Below are 13,857 nucleotides of genomic sequence, written 5' to 3'. Positions count from 1 at the left end.
TAGATACCTATTTTATTAATTAAATGAATCCATAAAACACAACCACAGACATAACACTACAAACAACCGTGCTCTCTACGTAACCCTATCAAGGGGCCCTCGATGCCCACTGCCTGTCAGCGGAGGTTGGCACCCTATACACAGTCGAGATTGGCGCCCCCACTCAACGTCGGCTAACCCTAATTCTCCTGTTGATGCCCTATAAACGTGTCACATTTGGGCCCCCAATTGTTCAACAGGAAATCACTGGGTAAAGATAGATTACCAGCTGATATAGCCCATAAATATGTTGGGCAAAATTTTTTTTTTTGACAGGGTGAGAGACACAGACATACAAAGTGCAAAACAGTGCAAAAATAAAGTGCTATTGTGAACAAAAAAATCTTTGCTAAACTGCTCCCTATGATCTCGATTCCTGCCTTGCCGCGGGGGTTGGCACACTACTGTTCAGCGAAAATGGTGCCCCCACTCCACGTCGGCTATCCCTTGGATTCCCTATGGGTAGCTTATAAAGATTGGCAGGAAAAATATATCTTGTTGCTAAATTGATATATCATAATGTAGAGACCAAATTGCTAACAAGACAACGGATAAATTAATATACCCACACGCTAGTTACCATATGCACTAAATATATATCGCAAAATTAGCGAATATATATATATCATATAAGGAATATCATAATGTACCTCAATAAGTAATCATGCTGTGATGTTGCATACCATTAGAGGTCATATATATGACTATTGCCATAGATAACCTATAGTCAGACAATATCTGCATATTTATCTGCAGTAAACTAGCTGTGTGTACATGAAATAATAAGGCTAAGCAGTTAGCAAGGGGAAGATACTCATCGTTCAGAAGATGTCATAATGCGCCTCAACACGTTTCACCTAACGGATCATCAGGAGGCTTTGATGCAATGGAGGGGCTCTCCAAACGCGACATAGTGTCCGATCTCAATTCCAGCCAATTCTGCATTGAAAAAGTCAAACAGAACTACTTCTCTTCAAAACTCTGCCGTGCGCCCAAACAGAGGTTTACCCTCACATATCGGGTATCGGCATACTCAGGACAAATTGCAAAACAACTTGTGTCATCTAATTTCTCCTGATACCCTTATGAAAATAAAAATTTGGGGGCGAAAAATCATTTTTGTGGAAAAAATAAGATTTTTTTATTTTCACTTCTCTACGTTTTAAACTTCTGTGAAGTACTTGGAGGTTCAAAGTGCTCACCACACATCTAGAAAAGTTCCTTAAGGGGTCTAGTTTCCAAAATAGTGTCATTTGTGGGGAGTTTTTATTGTTTAGGCACATCAGGGGCTCTCCAAATTATCTATTATCTAATTTCCAAATTGTCTATTATATTAACACTCCTGGCCATTTTCCATTTCTTTCATTTTCGTTTTTTGCTCCCTTTTCCCCAGAGCCATAACTTTTTTACTTTTTATGTCGACATGGCTATGTGAGGGCCTTTTTTGCAGGATGAGTTGTACTTTTGAACGACATCATTGATTTTACCATATTGTCTACCATATTGTCTACTGGAAAACAGTAAAAAAATTCTAAGTGCAGTGAAATTGCAGGTTCATTAATTATTATGAGTTGTCAGATCCGAACCATGTATAGGTTATTTTTTATTTGTGATGAAAAATGAAATGGTGCCATTTTCCAAGACCCGTAACGTCTCCACTTTTCAGGATTTGGGGCTGTCTGATGGCTTATATTTTGCACGCCGAGCTGACATTTTTATTGAAACTATTTTGGGGTAGAAAAGCTGTTTTGATCTTCTGTTATTGCATTTTATTGCAATGTTGAGATGACAAAAAAACTCCACAATTCTGGCTTACTGATTTTTTTTCTTGTCACGAATCGATGTTTATCGATCTGATTAAATTCTTTAATATTTTGATAGATCGGGCATTTTTAAACCCAGTGATACCAAAGATTTGCTTTTTCAATATTTTTCTATTGTTTTATTTTGAATGGGGCAAAGGGAAGTCGGTCATTTGATCTTTTATATTTTTATATTTTTATATTTTTAAAAACATTTTTTTCTACTTTTTCTTTTTACTTGCTTCAACAGTCTATTTAGGAGAATTGAAGCTGTGATCTCCTGATCGCTTGTGCCACACAAAGCAGGGTCTCGGCCCTGATATGTGTAGCAGAAATGCTCATCTGCTATGAACGCTGGCAATGAGGCAGCGCTTATAACAGATCAGCAATGACAACCACAGGGGTCTCAGGTAGACCGCCGGTAGTCATATCAACCCATCGGCGTCCCACGATCATGTGACTAGGGATTCGCTGGGCAGGATTAGTGACGCTCTTCTGGCGCTGTTGAGGAAGAGGAATAAATGGTGGATGGGGAGTGATTGGTGGAGATCCCAGCGGTTAGATATTTGTCAACTATTCCGTGGAAAGGTGATAAATGTTTTTAGGGAAAATTCCTTTAACATTAAAGGATAATATATTTAGATATTTTTCATGATGTGACTGAGGATGGCCAATTGGGTAACTTTGAAAAGTTACAACATTTTTGTGCAATGCAGAGTTGAGTAAAAATGTTGTGACTTTTGGTATCTTTAAGCCAGTTTTGACCAGCTCTGACAAAATGACTGGACCTTGGGCATGACGGGGTCATGATGCCACAGCTCATATAGATCATTATAAACTGTGGTGGTCTCTACACCAGAAATTTTATTCTAGTCCCTGTGTGTAGTAGTAGGATTTGTGGCAAAGTGCAGGGAGGCACACGTTACTTCTAAGACACTTCTGATTCATTAAGAGATGTGTGTCTCTTTTTGAATCCAACATGCCACCTCATCAAGACTTGTGTGAACATCGCGAGTCTTGATGAATCAAGGCCAAAGGCTTTCTATTGAGCTGTTCTTCATAACACTTGCTTCTGCCCAATTGTAATAGTGATTAGTTGGCAGCTGAACCGTTGTTGATGAAAACTTCTGAAAGGCACCATGAAATGCCAAAATCTGTTTGAAATTAGTGCTATCCTATAGCCCTTGATGGCACTATGACATATGTAAACTTTATAGATTGCCTTACATGGTAGCACCATGATGAATAAGTCCCCCATGCCATTTGTGGTGCCATTCACTGGAGGCCACTGATGAATGGTCTGGTCGAGAGTCTGTTTAGGACCAGAGTACCATGTAGTCCATGAAGTTTGTGCTACTTTTCAGGAGATGGACATCAGGGCTGAGCTGCAAATAACAATATGTTAGTAAGTGTGCTTTTCATACACATTTGTGAAAATAACAAAAAAGTGGCTAACCCCACTTTTCAAGCCCAAAACAGACTGAATCCTAAGGAGTCACATAATAAAATTGTGTCTATATTGAGCTGCTGCAAAAGGGAGCTCAATATATAGAGATTTACACAGTTCCTATTAAAAATAAAACAAGATTTATCAACATGGGAGCAACATACAGTCTAACCCAGCGACAGATATAATTTAAAAGGGTTTTACGTTTTCAGAAAAAACTATCTGTTCAGCAGTTTTTATTTGCCTTACTCACCATCGCCAAGTCCAGTGTCATGTCTTTGCCACTGCCTTGGTGTTAGTTGTCTTCACAACTGAGGTCACTTTGACATCGCAGCCGCCAACTGCTGAGTTCAGTATTAGGCATTGACCGACCTCAGGACTGGACCCAGGGAGACTCGGCACTGGACCCAGGAAACGTGGGTAAAGCAGAGCTGGACTTTTTTAATTAAACTGTGTCTGGGGACATGGGTTTCTGAGAACAGAAAACCCTTTTAAGTTAATTGAATGAGCTTTGTCATCTCGATTAATACTTATGCAGAGCCCAACAGTTGAATGCAAACTGTTATCAGCTGCTGTGCTCTACATAGGCAGCGACTGAGGCTGGTCAACTAATAATTGACGAAAGTATTGAATCACAGGCACAGAATATTATTCAATATTGTCTTTATTTATAACATGCTTCTTTTATGTTTTTACATACTTTTTCTAACCTCAACTAAGGTTAGGGCTAGGGTTAGGGTGAGTACCAGAGTTAGGGCTAGGGCAAGTACTAGGAATAGGGCTAGAGTTATGGCCAGTGCTACGGTTAGGGCTTGGGTTAATACTAGTGTTAGGGCTAGGGATAGGTTAAGTTATAAGTTTAGGGCTAGGGTTAGTTCTAGAGTTAGGGTCAGAACTAGGGTTAGGGCTAAGGTTAGTATTAGCATTAGAGATAGGGTTATGATGAGTACTAAGGATAGAGTAAGTACAGGAGCTAGGGCTAGTAATAGGGTTAGGGCTAGGGATAGGTTAAGTTTTAGGTTTAGGGCTAGGGCTAGTTCTAGAGTTAGGGTCAGAACTAGGGCATGGCTAAGGTTAGTATTAGCATTAGAGATAGGGTTAGGATGAGTACTAATGATAGAGTAAGTACAGGAGCTAGGGCTAGTAATAGGGTTAGGGCTATGGTTAGGATCTGTTTTAGGGTTAGGGCTAGGGCTAGTACTAGAGTTTTGGTCAGAACTAGGGTTAGGGCTAAGGTTAGTATTAGCATTAGAGATAGGGTTAGGATGAGTACTAAGGATAGAGTAAGTACAGGAGCTAGGGCTAGGGATAGGTTAAGTTTTAGGTTTAGGGCTAGGGCTAGTTCTAGAGTTAATGTAAGAACTAGGGTAGAGCTAAGGTTAGTATTAGCATTAGAGATAGGGTTAGGATGAGTACTAAGGATAGAGTAAGTACAGGAGCTAGGGCTATTAATAGGGTTAGGGCTATGGTTAGGATCTGTTTTAGGGTTAGGGTTAGGGCTAGTACCAGAGTTTTGGTCAGAACTAGGGTTAGGGCTAAGGTTAGTATTAGTGTTAGAGATAGGATTGGGATGAGTACAAAGGTTAGAGTAAGTTCAAGAGCTAGAGCTAGTAACAGGGTTAGGGACAGGATTAAAGTAAGTACTAACGTTATAGTAGAGCTAGGGCTACAATAATTAAATAATAACATTAAAACACAATAAAAAACTAAAAGCAATAAAAATAAACACAATAATGTGCAACAATGTACAGCAAAAATCATAAAAAAGGCATAAACGGTAAATTATAAATACATCGTCATTATTTAACTTAAATATATTTCATGTCTTTGGGAGATAAGAGGGATAGCACTGGATTGTTAGAAGGGATTTATTGAGTGCTAGTGGTCTATAAGTGAAGGGTACGAAAAACTTGCCTTGCCCCTGGTGATGTAATCTCACACTATGCCAATATATAGATGTTTTATTTATCTTTTACTTAGTAGAAAAGTGATGGGAAAAGTGATAAATCCGCCCTGCATAGAAAGCTAATTTGCTCTAGTGTTTCTCCGGTACTAGGAAACTCTCTACCAACAAAAAACGTCTTAAGGTTCTTAGTTGTTTTTTTTCAGAATAAAATTATTGACATATTCATGTAGAATCATCACACTCCATATCTCCGAGCTGCCTTGAATTAATTATACAAATCTAGCCACCTGATTATGCAGAATTCTCATCTCAGTCTTGGTTTACTAAACCGATTAATTGATGGATTTGCAAAACTACCGTAATATCTGCTCTGAGCTGATCGAGCCCAACAATGGTCTAGGCCTGTTTGAGGTCATTGGTCACACTGGTAAATACCAATTACACAATGTAATTTACTGTTCCTGGGTGCAGATTAACTATAGGGGATGCCGGGATTGTGGCTGCACCTGTGTCTTAAACTCTGGCAGGTTAGCTGGTACCATTGTACTGCTGGAGGTCTAGGTAAGGCAGAATAGTAGCAATATCAAGACTCTCTGTTGTAGGCGTAGTGCACCAATTCTACTAGATTGTAATAGACTATGACTTTTCTATGCCAATTGACTCTAATTAACTTTTACAGCCTAAAAATTAATCTATGGTCATATTTCACAATACAAGCCACATCAATTATTAAATAGATCTAAGACCTGATAATACTGATGTACTTACTGTGAAAACCCACATCAGCATGGCTGAATTACCTTAATCAAAAATTAAGCCATTTATATCAGACAGGAAAACATTCAAAAAGATTATACAGTGATTTGTATATGCATTTTCAAGGTAAGTACTACAGCCTAACCAGGTCAAATATATATGTTTCAGGGGAATCTGTCACCAAGTTTTTGCTATCTCATGTGAGAGCAGCATGATGTAGACAAAGGGATCCTGTATCCAAAAATGTATCACTTAGATTAGTGGGTACAGCCATTCTGACACAATCAAAGTTTTTACATTTAGCAATGCAGCAGAGCTGAGAACGCAAGCCCCGCCCATACTAGGCTGTCTATGTACACAGCTATAGACATTGAGCTGCTTATCACAGGAGGGGAGGAGTTGGACCAGTAGGCATGTGCTTTTTTTGGTATGGACAATGATAATCACAGGGTGATAAAGCCTTCAGTCTAAATAAACAACACCACACAGCCGGGCATGTGATACATCGTTGAATTTTATGTTTTAAATCCTGCCTGATGATGTCCTCAGATCACATATCAAAAACCTGCTGACAGATTCCCTTTAACAGTATATGCAGTGACTCATGACTCATGCAGGTAAAATAGACTTCCTGGTTCTACATAGAACTTAGAAGGATTCATTGACAAAAACTAAAGACCTCACCACCTGAAACGCATCTGCTAGACCATTTTTCACCCTTGCAGGGGTTGTGACATTTATGCTGTTGCTATTTATTTTTAATATATATGTATATAAAGCCATGTTTTAATAAGACACTTGAAGCTGCACTTTTTCTGCATTCAATTCATATTCCTGCTGCACTGCTGGTTTCCCTAGCTTTGGATTCCTAAAAAATTGAGCTTATTTTGGACTTTTCTCGTAAGCTTAAGGTTCAGTAAAACCTCAAGAACATTATCTATCTATCTATCTATCATCTATCTATCTATCTATCTATTTATCTTTCTATCTATCCATCTATCATATATCTATTATCTATCTATCTATTATCTATCTATCTATTTTTTCTCATTAATGTACACTCTGCACCCTGTTGTGAAATTGGATTTTGGGCTCCCCCGGTGGCCACTGGTGGAATTGAACTTGTGTGCATCATCCCCTCTGTTCACCTGTTCCCATCAGGATGTGGGAGTCGCTATTTAACCTTGCTCCTCTGTCACTTCCATGCCGGTCAACATTGTAATCAGAAGCCTTTCTGTGCATGTTCCTGCTACCAGACAACTTCCAGCTAAGTCGGACTTTTGTCCTTGTTTGTTTTTTGCATTTTGTTCCAGTTCACAGCTGCAGTTTCGTTTCTGTGTCTGGAAAGCTCTTGTGATCTGAAATTGCCACTCTGATGTTATGAGTTAATACTAGAGTCTTAAAGTAATTTCAGGATGGTGTATTGATAGGGTTTTCAGCTGACCATGAAAGTACCCTTTCTGTCTTCCTGCTATCTAGTAAGCGGACCTCGATTTTGCTAAACCTATTTTCATACTACGTTTGTCATTTTCATCTTAAATCACCGCCAATATATGTGGGGGCCTCTGTCTGCCTTTCGGGGAAATTTCTCTAGAGGTGAGCCAGGACTATATTTTCCTCTGCCAGGATTAGTTAGTCCTCCGGCCGGCGCTGGGCGTCTAGGGATAAAACGCAGGCTACGCTACCCGGCTACTGTTAGTTGTGCGGCAGGTTTAGTTCATGGTCAGTTTAAGTTTCCATCCTTCCAAGAGCTAGTTCCTATGTATGCTGGGCTATGTTCTCTTGCCATTGAGAACCATAACAGTTTGACCGGCCCACAAAGGGTTCAATTAATTGGCAGAGAAAGGAGAGAAAAAATAAGTCTGCTGAAATTTTTTTTTTTTTTTTTCCTTCAGTTCTGAGTGTGCTTTCAATTGAATCACTTGCAAGTCTGCCTATATTGCAGCCTTCCTCTCTCTCTCTCCTTCTAATCCTGGAATGGCTCTGTGTTCACCTGTTTAAAATGGATATTCAGAGTTTAGCTGCAGGTTTGAATAATCTCACCACGAAAGTTCAAAATTTACAAGATTTTGTTGTTCATGTTCCTATATCTGAACCTAGAATTCCTTTGCCTGAATTTTTCTCGGGGAATAGATCTTGCTTTCAAAATTTCAAAAATAATTGCAAGTTGTTTTTGTCCCTGAAATCTCGCTCTGCTGGAGATCCTGCTCAGCAGGTCAGGATTGTGATTTCCTTGCTCCGGGGCGACCCTCAAGATTGGGCTTTTGCATTGGCTCCAGGGGATCCTGCGTTGCTCAATGTGGATGCGTTTTTTCTGGCCTTGGGGTTGCTTTATGAGGAACCTCATTTAGAGCTTCAGGCGGAAAAAGCCTTGATGTCCCTATCTCAGGGGCAAGATGAAGTTGAAATATACTGCCAAAAATTCCGTAAATGGTCTGTGCTTACTCAGTGGAATGAGTGCGCCCTGGCGGCGAATTTCAGAGAGGGTCTCTCTGATGCCGTTAAGGATGTTATGGTGGGGTTCCCTGTGCCTGCGGGTCTGAATGAGTCCATGACAATGGCTATCCAGATCGATAGACGTCTGCGGGAGCGCAAACCTGTGCACCATTTGGCGGTGTCTACTGAGAAGACGCCAGAGAATATGCAATGTGATAGAATTCTGTCCAGAAGCGAACGGCAGAATTTTAGACGAAAAAATGGGTTGTGCTTTTATTGTGGTGATTCAACTCATGTTATATCAGCATGCTCTAAGCGTACTAAGAAGCTTGATAAGTCAGTTTCAATTGGCACTTTTCAGTCTAAGTTTATTCTATCTGTGACCCTGATTTGTTCTTTATCATCTATTACCGCGGATGCCTATGTCGACTCTGGCGCCGCTTTGAGTCTTATGGATTGGTCCTTTGCCAAACGCTGTGGGTATGATTTAGAGCCTCTTGAAACTCCTATACCTCTGAAGGGGATTGACTCCACCCCATTGGCTAGTAATAAACCACAATACTGGACACAAGTAACTATGCTAATTAATCCGGATCATCAGGAGATTATTCGCTTTCTTGTGCTGTATAATCTACATGATGTGTTGGTGCTTGGATTGCCATGGCTGCAATCTCATAACCCAGTCCTCGACTGGAACGCTATGTCTGTGTTAAGCTGGGGATGTAAGGGGATGCATGGGGACGTACCTTTGGTTTCCATTTCGTCATCTATTCCCTCTGAGATTCCTGAATTCTTGTCTGACTATCGTGACGTTTTTGAAGAACCTAAGCTTGGTTCATTACCTCCGCACCGGGAGTGCGATTGTGCCATAGATTTGATTCCGGGTAGTAAATACCCTAAGGGTCGTTTATTTAATCTGTCTGTGCCTGAACATGCTGCTATGCGAGAATATATAAAGGAGTCCTTGGAAAAGGGACATATTCGTCCTTCGTCATCTCCCTTAGGAGCCGGTTTTTTCTTTGTGTCTAAGAAAGATGGCTCTTTGAGGCCGTGTATTGATTATCGGCTTTTGAATAAAATCACGGTTAAATATCAATATCCGTTGCCACTGCTGACTGATTTGTTTGCTCGCATAAAGGGGGCCAAGTGGTTCTCTAAGATAGATCTCCGTGGGGCGTATAATTTGGTGCGAATTAAGCAGGGGGATGAGTGGAAAACCGCATTTAATACGCCCGAGGGCCACTTTGAGTATTTGGTGATGCCTTTTGGCCTTTCAAATGCCCCTTCAGTCTTTCAGTCCTTTATGCATGACATTTTCCATGATTATTTGGATAAATTTATGATCGTGTATCTGGATGATATTCTGATTTTTTCGGATGACTGGGACTCTCATGTCCAGCAGGTCAGGAGGGTTTTTCAGGTTTTGCGGTCTAATTCCTTGTGTGTGAAGGGTTCTAAGTGCGTTTTTGGGGTTCAAAAGATTTCCTTCTTGGGATACATTTTTTCCCCCTCTTCCATCGAGATGGATCCTGTCAAGGTTCGGGCTATTTGTGATTGGACGCAACCCTCTTCTCTTAAGAGTCTTCAGAAATTTTTGGGCTTTGCTAACTTTTATCGTCGATTTATTGCTGGTTTTTCTGATGTTGTTAAACCATTGACTGATTTGACTAAGAAGGGTGCTGATGTTGCTGATTGGTCCCCTGCTGCTGTGGAGGCCTTTCGGGAGCTTAAGCGCCGCTTTTCTTCCGCCCCTGTGTTGCGTCAGCCTGATGTTGCTCTTCCTTTTCAGGTTGAGGTCGACGCTTCTGAAATCGGAGCTGGGGCGGTTTTGTCGCAAAGAAGTTCCGACTGCTCCGTGATGAAACCTTGTGCTTTTTTTTCTCGTAAATTTTCGCCCGCCGAGCGGAATTATGATATTGGGAATCGGGAGCTTTTGGCCATGAAGTGGGCTTTTGAGGAGTGGCGTCATTGGCTTGAGGGGGCTAGACATCAGGTGGTGGTATTGACCGACCACAAAAATTTAATTTATCTTGAGTCCGCCAGACGCCTGAATCCTAGACAGGCGCGCTGGTCGTTGTTTTTCTCTCGGTTTAATTTTGTGGTGTCATACCTACCGGGTTCTAAGAATGTTAAGGCGGATGCCCTTTCTAGGAGTTTTGAGCCTGACTCCCCTGGTAATTCTGAACCTACAGGTATCCTTAAGGATGGAGTGATATTGTCTGCCGTTTCTCCAGACCTGCGGCGGGCCTTGCAGGATTTTCAGGCGGATAGACCTGATCGTTGCCCACCTGGTAGACTGTTTGTTCCTGATGATTGGACCAGTAAAGTCATTTCTGAGGTTCATTCTTCTGCGTTGGCAGGTCATCCTGGAATCTTTGGTACCAGGGATTTGGTGGCAAGGTCCTTCTGGTGGCCTTCCCTGTCACGAGATGTACGAGGCTTTGTGCAGTCTTGTGACGTTTGTGCTCGGGCCAAGCCTTGTTGTTCTCGGGCTAGTGGATTGTTGTTGCCCTTGCCTATCCCGAAGAGGCCTTGGACGCACATCTCGATGGATTTTATTTCGGATCTTCCTGTTTCTCAGAAGATGTCTGTCATCTGGGTGGTGTGTGACCGTTTCTCTAAGATGGTCCATTTGGTTCCCCTGCCTAAGTTGCCTTCTTCTTCCGAGTTGGTTCCTCTGTTTTTTCAAAATGTGGTTCGTTTGCATGGTATTCCGGAGAATATCGTTTCTGACAGAGGAACCCAATTCGTGTCTAGATTTTGGCGGGCATTCTGTGCTAGGATGGGCATAGATTTGTCTTTCTCGTCTGCTTTCCATCCTCAGACTAATGGCCAGACCGAGCGGACGAATCAGACTTTGGAGACATATTTGAGGTGTTTTGTGTCTGCAGATCAGGATGATTGGGTTGCTTTTTTGCCTTTAGCGGAGTTTGCCCTCAATAATCGGGCCAGCTCTGCCACCTTGGTGTCTCCTTTTTTCTGTAATTCGGGGTTTCATCCTCGATTTTCCTCCGGTCAGGTGGAATCTTCGGATTGTCCTGGAGTGGATGCTGTGGTGGAGAGGTTGCATCAGATTTGGGGGCAGGTGGTGGACAATTTGAAGTTGTCCCAGGAGAAGACTCAGCTTTTTGCCAACCGCCGGCGTCGGGTTGGTCCTCGGCTTTGTGTCGGGGACTTGGTGTGGTTGTCTTCTCGTTTTGTCCCTATGAGGGTTTCTTCTCCTAAGTTTAAGCCTCGGTTCATCGGCCCGTACAAGATATTGGAGATTCTTAACCCTGTGTCCTTCCGTTTGGACCTCCCTGCATCTTTTTCTATTCATAATGTTTTTCATCGGTCATTGTTGCGCAGGTATGAGGTACCGGTTGTGCCTTCCGTTGAGCCTCCTGCTCCGGTGTTGGTTGAGGGCGAGTTGGAGTACGTTGTGGAAAAAATCTTGGACTCCCGTGTTTCCAGACGGAAACTCCAGTATCTGGTCAAATGGAAGGGATACGGTCAGGAGGATAATTCTTGGGTGACTGCCTCTGATGTTCATGCCTCCGATCTGGTCCGTGCCTTTCATAGGGCTCATCCTGATCGCCCTGGTGGTTCTGGTGAGGGTTCGGTGCCCCCTCCTTGAGGGGGGGGTACTGTTGTGAAATTGGATTTTGGGCTCCCCCGGTGGCCACTGGTGGAATTGAACTTGTGTGCATCATCCCCTCTGTTCACCTGTTCCCATCAGGATGTGGGAGTCGCTATTTAACCTTGCTCCTCTGTCACTTCCATGCCGGTCAACATTGTAATCAGAAGCCTTTCTGTGCATGTTCCTGCTACCAGACAACTTCCAGCTAAGTCGGACTTTTGTCCTTGTTTGTTTTTTGCATTTTGTTCCAGTTCACAGCTGCAGTTTCGTTTCTGTGTCTGGAAAGCTCTTGTGATCTGAAATTGCCACTCTGATGTTATGAGTTAATACTAGAGTCTTAAAGTAATTTCAGGATGGTGTATTGATAGGGTTTTCAGCTGACCATGAAAGTACCCTTTCTGTCTTCCTGCTATCTAGTAAGCGGACCTCGATTTTGCTAAACCTATTTTCATACTACGTTTGTCATTTTCATCTTAAATCACCGCCAATATATGTGGGGGCCTCTGTCTGCCTTTCGGGGAAATTTCTCTAGAGGTGAGCCAGGACTATATTTTCCTCTGCCAGGATTAGTTAGTCCTCCGGCCGGCGCTGGGCGTCTAGGGATAAAACGCAGGCTACGCTACCCGGCTACTGTTAGTTGTGCGGCAGGTTTAGTTCATGGTCAGTTTAAGTTTCCATCCTTCCAAGAGCTAGTTCCTATGTATGCTGGGCTATGTTCTCTTGCCATTGAGAACCATAACAGCACCCCATCTTGACTGAAAAAAACAGAAATGTATTAATCTTTGCAAATTTAATAAAAAAGAAAACTGAAATTTCACATGATTATAAGTATTCAGACCCTTTGCTCAGACACTCATATTTAAGTCACATGCTGTCCATTTCCTTGTGATCCTCCTTGAGATGTTCTACTCCTTCATTGGAGTCCAGCTGTGTTTAATTAGACTGATAGGACTTGATTTGGAAAGGCACACACCTGTCTACATAAGACCTCACAGCTCACAGTGCATGTCAGACCAAATGAGAATCATGAGGTCAAAGGAACTGGTCAAGGAGCTCAGAGACAGAACTGTGGCAAGGCACAGATCTGGCCAAGGTTACAACAGAATTTCTGCAGTACTCAAGGTTCCTAAGAGCACAGTGGCCTCCATAATCCTTAAATGGAAGAAGTTTGGGACCACCAGAAGTGTTCCTAGACCTGGCCGTCCAGCCAAACTGAGCAATCGTGGGAGAAGAGCCTTGGTAAGAAAAGTAAAGAAGAACCCCAAGATCACTGTGGCTGAGCTCCAGAGATGCAGTAGGGAGATGGGAGAAAGTTCCACAAAGTCAACTAATACTGCAGCCCTCCACTAGTCAGGCCTTTATGGCAGAGTGGCCTGACAGAAGCCTCTCCTCAGTGCAAGACATATGAAAGCCCACATAGAGTTTGCTAAAAAACAAATGAAGGACTCCCAGACTATGAGAAATAAGATTCTCTAGTCTGACGAGATGAAGACAGACCTTTTTGGCAATAATTCTAAGCGGTATGTGTGGAGAAAACCAGGCACTGATCATCACCTGCCCAATACAATCCCAACAGTGAAACATGGTGGTGGCAGCATCATGCTATGGGGATGTTTTTCAGCTGCAGGGACAGGATGACTGGTTGCCATTGAAGAAAACATGAAACTGGCCAAGTACAGAGATATCCTGGACGAAAACCTCTTCTAGAGTGCTCTGGACCTCAGACTTGGCCGAAGATTCACGTTCCAACAAGACAATGATGCTAAGCACACAGCTAAAATAACAAAGGAGCGGCTTCAGAACAACTCTGTGACCATTCTTGACTGGCCCAGCCAGAGCCCTGACCTAAACC

Source organism: Ranitomeya variabilis, chromosome 1 (assembly GCF_051348905.1).
Source record: "Ranitomeya variabilis isolate aRanVar5 chromosome 1, aRanVar5.hap1, whole genome shotgun sequence".
NCBI classification, from domain to species: Eukaryota; Metazoa; Chordata; class Amphibia; order Anura; family Dendrobatidae; genus Ranitomeya; species Ranitomeya variabilis.
This window is presented reverse-complemented; position numbering follows the sequence as displayed.